The sequence below is a fragment of the Simochromis diagramma genome, unplaced genomic scaffold, assembly GCF_900408965.1.
Source record: "Simochromis diagramma unplaced genomic scaffold, fSimDia1.1 OVJJ01000822.1, whole genome shotgun sequence".
NCBI classification, from domain to species: domain Eukaryota; kingdom Metazoa; phylum Chordata; class Actinopteri; order Cichliformes; family Cichlidae; genus Simochromis; species Simochromis diagramma.
Window position 1 is genome coordinate 6,115,661 of NW_024387520.1, and position 6,067 is coordinate 6,121,727.

Sequence of the window (6,067 nt, forward strand, 5' to 3'; positions counted from 1 at the left end):
AGGATATCATCATTCTAACTGCTCGATGCAAGGAGGCGAATAATTACGTCACTCAGAAAGCCATCAGTTCTCCACGCTTGGGTCACTTACTTGTCCCCCCCCCCCCCCCCCCCGTGTCCTGTTCTTCTGCCCCTTTGCCACATACAGTAAATGTTTCCTTGACAGGGTGGAAAACTGCCCCGTCCACAGACTGTCCTCTTATTTATTTCCCGTTATTCCTCTGAGAAGCAAAGAATGCACTGATCACTATACCTGCTGTTCAAGGCTACCTGAAGGTTCTCTGTCTCTCCTGGGTGGGGGAGGATGTGGGGAGGGGAGATATAGAAGAGAGAGAGAGAGAGAGAGAGTGAGAGAAAGAGAGAACAAAAATGATGTGCGATAAAGAGAGAGGGGAAAGGGAGATAAGGCAGATGTGGGGAAGCAGGTGATCTCAGGAAGTGAATAAAAGTGTCTTGGTGAAGGAAGGTGGGGTGGGCAAGCCGTGAAATTGCTCCAACAGTGGCGACACTGTTGTGTACACTGTTCCCACCAAGGCCTAAGCCAGTCTCCTGCAATTGGTCCCCCCCTACCGCCCCCAAACCTTCAGCTCCCAAACCCCAGCCGCCCTCCCCTCTGTCTATCTTTCTTTTTTTTTCAGGTCTGTTGCACACGGGGCGGAAAAGATCGTATTTATCACCTGTCAGCATTTGGCAGCCCTGAGTTACGCGACGCAGGACAGCATAAAATTATCATACACAGGCATGAAATTACAAAACCGCCCGGGGACCCCACAACAAAATAATTTCATTTTTCCCCCTCCCAAAAAAAGGATGGAGGGTATTTGGTTGGGAGGTGAGGGGGTGACAGGTGAGAAGTGGAGGTGATAGACAAGGGGTGCAGCAGAGAGATGTGGGAAGTGATGTGATGGAGAGAGAGAGAGAAACTCCACGAGGACGTGTTGGGGAAACTGTCCTTCATACTCTGTGCGTGACAAAATAAAGGCATAGCTCAGGCTTGGTGGTGATGACGCCTTTGGTCAAAACAAACTTCTGTAGAGGGTCACTTGTCGGCTCTTCACCTTTATTGTACGTCAGTTTTTAACGCTCAATATTTATGTGGTCATCAAGTCATAGTCAGAACTCCTCACCTGCATCTTTTGTTCTTTAACAGCCTGCTACAAGTCATCAGGAAATACTCTGGCTGAACGGTTAGACTGTGCACAAAAACTAAGGCTACGTTCACACTGCAGGTCTTAATGCTCAATTCCGATTTTTTGATCAAATCTGATTTTTTTGTCTGCTTGTTCACACTACAAATAAAATGTGACAGCAAACGCTCTCTAGTGTGAACCCTCAAAGTGGCCCGCATCCGCAAAAGAAGACGTCACACACAACGTGCTCTGTTTAGGCCCAGAGCAAACAGTATTGTTTGAATGATGGCCGTTAATATAAAGACTTGTTTCAGACTTTACGTTTCCCAATTTTGCTTTAAGTTATAAAGTTATTTTGTTATTTACATACGGCCTAATAATTATCCTTATTGCTGTTTTAGAGAGGAGCGGTGCCTCAAAGGATAGTTGCAGATTTCTGTCAGAATCTGCAGATTATACAGTACAAATAAAATGTTCACGCTTTTCCAGCGTTGTCTTCCAAACAGTTTCACTGACATCTACATGGGATGGTCAGGAAGCGTTCACGGTGTCTTCACGGGCGCTGATAATTGGCGTCTGTCTTGTGTCAGTGATGTAAAAGACGGACTTAATGCGACATGACCATTCAAACAGCAGTTGCTTTCGAAAACATCAGATATGCATCGGATTCAGTACCACATACCAAAGTGACCCAGATCGGATTTGAAAATATCGGATTTGTGCCGTTCACACTGTCATACCATGATCGGATATGGGTCGCATAGGGTCAAAAAAGTCGGATTTGATGAGCTTTCGCCTTCAGTGTGAACGTAGCCTAAGGCAAGGTTTTGGGTCTAAAACAATAATTTCTAGTACTAGGGATGGGTATCGAAAACCGGTTCTTGTTGAGAACCGGTTCCCACTGTTTCAATTCCTTGGAATTGTTTGCCATTTTTGCAAACGATTCCCTTATCGATTCCAGTCGCCCCGAATGACGTCACCACGTTGCGGAACGTCATTTACCTGGCAGGAAACATGGCGGCTCAAACGCTCAAAAGTTTGATTATACTTTAAGAGAACGGATGACAACAGGGCAACTTGCAATACTTGAAAAGTAGACATTTCATTTAAGGGAGGAAACACTACGAATATGCAAAAGCATTTGCTCACAAAACACGCGATGTCCTTAAATGAATGTCGTGTTTTTAATTCCGCTCCGGACTCGTGAATCTCAACCCAGCAGCAGCGGTAACGTTTGCACGTCCTCTGCCGTTAATGTGGCAGGTAAATAATCAACTAACAGTGCATATTATGTTAGCGCGATCTGCCTTATTACAAAACCTGCCATTACTGCGCATTTAGGTGACCATGATGAGAGAGACAGACAGAGTCTGGCTGGCTCAGATGCTGGTAGTTCTCGCTGCAGTCTACCGTTAGCGTCTCCTTTCAGGCCAGGATAGACGAATGTCACCGAGCAGTGACTCAGTTTGTGGTAAAAGGCTTGAACCCATTTGCCACAGCAGATGCCCCCGATTTTCGGTAAGTGAATGTGTTTAATTGTAGGCAGGGACATTACTGGATATTCTTGTGTAATTACTACAGAATAATTTATGTTATACTTTGTTATTGCTACAGAAGAATATTTATTTTATTATTTTACATTTACAATTTTTTTTTTCCTGGGGACCCTGTGACACCCCATTGAAGAGCCGTAGGCTGTGGATCTCTTAAGATCTCACTGTTGGGTTTGTAAGGCCATGTTACTCCTAAATTTCTATCTTGTTCAAAGAGAAGATATAAAACAAAGTTCTAAGCTAATCGACCTTAGTGTTCTCCTTTTTAAAAAGAATCGATAAGAGAATCGATAAAGAATCGAATCGTTAAACAGAATCGAAAATGGAATCGTGAAAATCTTATCAATACCCATCCCTGTCTAGTACTAGACTGTACTACAGCAGCCATCTTTAGTTAGGTCTTAGTTTGTCAGCCATTTCTTGTTTGCAAATGCTGCAGCACACGATTGCATACTATTTGTATATAAGTAGTTTTAATGGGCAAGCTTCATCTCCCCAAACTTTTGCACTCCATATTCTGACCATACCACATAGATTATCTCAGCACAGGTTTCTTGTGTTTCTCTAAGCCTTGGAACAGACTGCTTCTTCAAATCTGATTTGACACTAGGGCTACTAGTGGGCTACTTTTAAATCCTTGCTTAAGACCTGCTTTGACAAACAATTTAATCCAGTTTGAGCAGAGACGTGATGTTTACAGTACCTACATAACAAATAAACAGAGAATTTTCTTATGATTTACTTTATGCATTTACTTCTGCTGCATTTTGAAAGCTCTAGAAATAAACCAAAGATGGAATATAAAGAGTGGGAAAAATAGTATTTTAAGTTAGCAAGAAAAGGCAGCTGTTCAGGGGGACAAACCCCCCCCCCCCCAGAACAAAACAAAAAACAGCCGTTAAGTCAGCTGTAAGTAGATGTGTTCACATTCTGCTTTGCTCTGGGAAATAGTTTTCACAGTTCACTCTTATAGTTCGTTTAGAAAAAAAAGATTCTTATTTATTTTTTGTACTACTGCTAAAATAGCAATTTAAAGTGACCTTTCCCCACCTTTGGGAAAGCTCCTGGCACCTATTGCTTGTGTGTGTCTTTGTGTGTAGGAGGGACTGGCATTGACAAAGGGAGAGGTGGCTTTACATAGGTCCTCCATAATGCTGTGGGTATACTAAATGCTTCATTAACGCCAAACACAGGAAATGGAGGGTCAATATTTATAGACCCTGCTCAGAGCACTATGTAGATACGGGATCTATTGGCCTGCATTCTAGGGAGGGGAATCAAATTAAGTCAACCAGGGACTGGAGTTTTACTCTCAGCCGCTCCTCTTCTATGAGACTGTCAATTTCCCAATGATCGCTGCTGGTGGCCGGTTGCCACAAGCTTGACCCCAAACGTGTGAAGAAGAAGATGAAGAAGAGGCGAGGTTGGAGTAATGCAGAAGCCAGTGAAGGTGGCACTCAGAATAACCTTTGGATGGTGTTAATGGGGATGGTGTTATTGGGGTATCATATAATTTCATAATCAAAAAAACACCCTTTAAACCTCCATTATATTAGTTTCTCTACTTACTTTGCTTACATTTATCAATGTATTATATTTTCACAACTTCACATTTAACATTGCATTTCACAGAGTGAAAAAAAAGAAGGAAAATAACTCTCAGACTTGGACTTCAGGGGGTAAAAATGCCCAAATTAAAAGAAAAAGATGAAGAAGAGAAGGTGAGACTTTGTGTTACACTAGGACAAAGCGAGGGATGAGGGAAAAGAGATGAGAAGAGAAACAGAGAAAGAGCGTGTGCGTTTGAGAGCCGGAGAAAAGAGTGAAGGTATTGCTATAATTCCTGTGCACCGGCATGGCTGTTAGGAGCTCAGGTGGTTGAGCGTTTGCCCCGGCCAGGCCTCATCAACGTGAAGGGCGATCTCATCCTTTCTGCATCTCTCCTCTCCTCTGCTTGATTAATTGGGTTCCAAATACGCCCGTGGAATACATAATGTGCCCCCCACACCTTCAACCCCCCCCCGCCCCCCATCCCCCCACCCCACCACCTCTCCCGCCTGTCTTCCTTCACCATCGACCCCCCCCCCCCCCCCCACACCTGCTTCCCAACCTCATTGCTCTCCTTTTACTCTTTCCACCCCCCACCCCACCCCCTTCTCTCTGTCTCACCTCCATCTCCCACCCTCTCCTCATCTCAGACCCTCTCTCATTCTCATTCCTCTCTACCTCTCTCCGTCTCTGTGTGCGCTGGCAATCTCCAAAACACATTAGCATACACTTGGCATTCCAGGCAGTCAAGGAAGGAGGGGCGTGAGGTGGGAGAAAAAAAAAAAGAAGAAATATGAAAAACAATTTAACAATAATAATGACGCTGATGATAAAATTAATTATGCCCAGGGATGGCGGATGAGAAAAAAAGAGGAGGAGGCCTTTTCAGCAGTCGCTCACTTAATTTGATTCCCAGACGCTGGTGGATATCAGGTGCCAATTGACAAGCAGACACAATGAGTGTGTACTGCAAAATCTCTACATGGCCATGGTGTACGAGTGCGTGCGCGCGTGTGTGTATAAGCACCAGCGTGTTATCCTCAAGAAAAGTGCCTGCTACAAGTCTCTAAAACAACACACGGGGTAGTTCTTTTTCTTTTTCACAGTATGTGTTCACAGTGACATTGTGTATGACGGCACACCCTGCAGACAACACAGTAAAATGTACATGTGGGCATGCGTACATGCCAGCCCACCCACATCTCTGCCTGCACATCCCTGCTGGAGAAGGCTGAGAAAAGGAAAACACATCCTGCTTTTCAACTGCAAACCACATCTGTAGCCTGCACAAGCACACAACTCTGCAAACATGTTGCAGTGAGTGATGTCGCCTCCATCTAACAAATGTAGATTTTCCACAACATGTTTTTATTTCCTTAGTCTTCTGAAACATGCAGCTTCTCCCCAGGGACATTGATTGACACACACAGGCTTTAGGGATAGGAGTCAAGCATGACTGGCTCTCCTGGGGTGGTGGTGGTGGCGGTGGTGGTGGGGTGTTAGCATTTAGAGTATTTTTCCCATAACTGCTGCTGTAGTGATATTCTCTTCAGAAGACCTACAGTAACTCATCTCATTAGGAGAAATGGTGAGATCATCCTGGGTGGGGTTTGTTTCAGTCTCTTTACATCTCATGTTGCATTATGACGCCTGTCAACGTTCATGTGCTGTGCTGTGTCCTTAGCACTTCTATTTTTTCCCTCCGCTATAATCCCCAAAGTGTGTAGTAGCAGAGTAATAAAAATGTCCTTATCTACCTTATCCAGAAAATCTTTAAGGTTCAAGCTCCCAGTCTCTCTTCTTCTGTAGGTATCTTTTTGTGTGTGTGTGCGTGCGC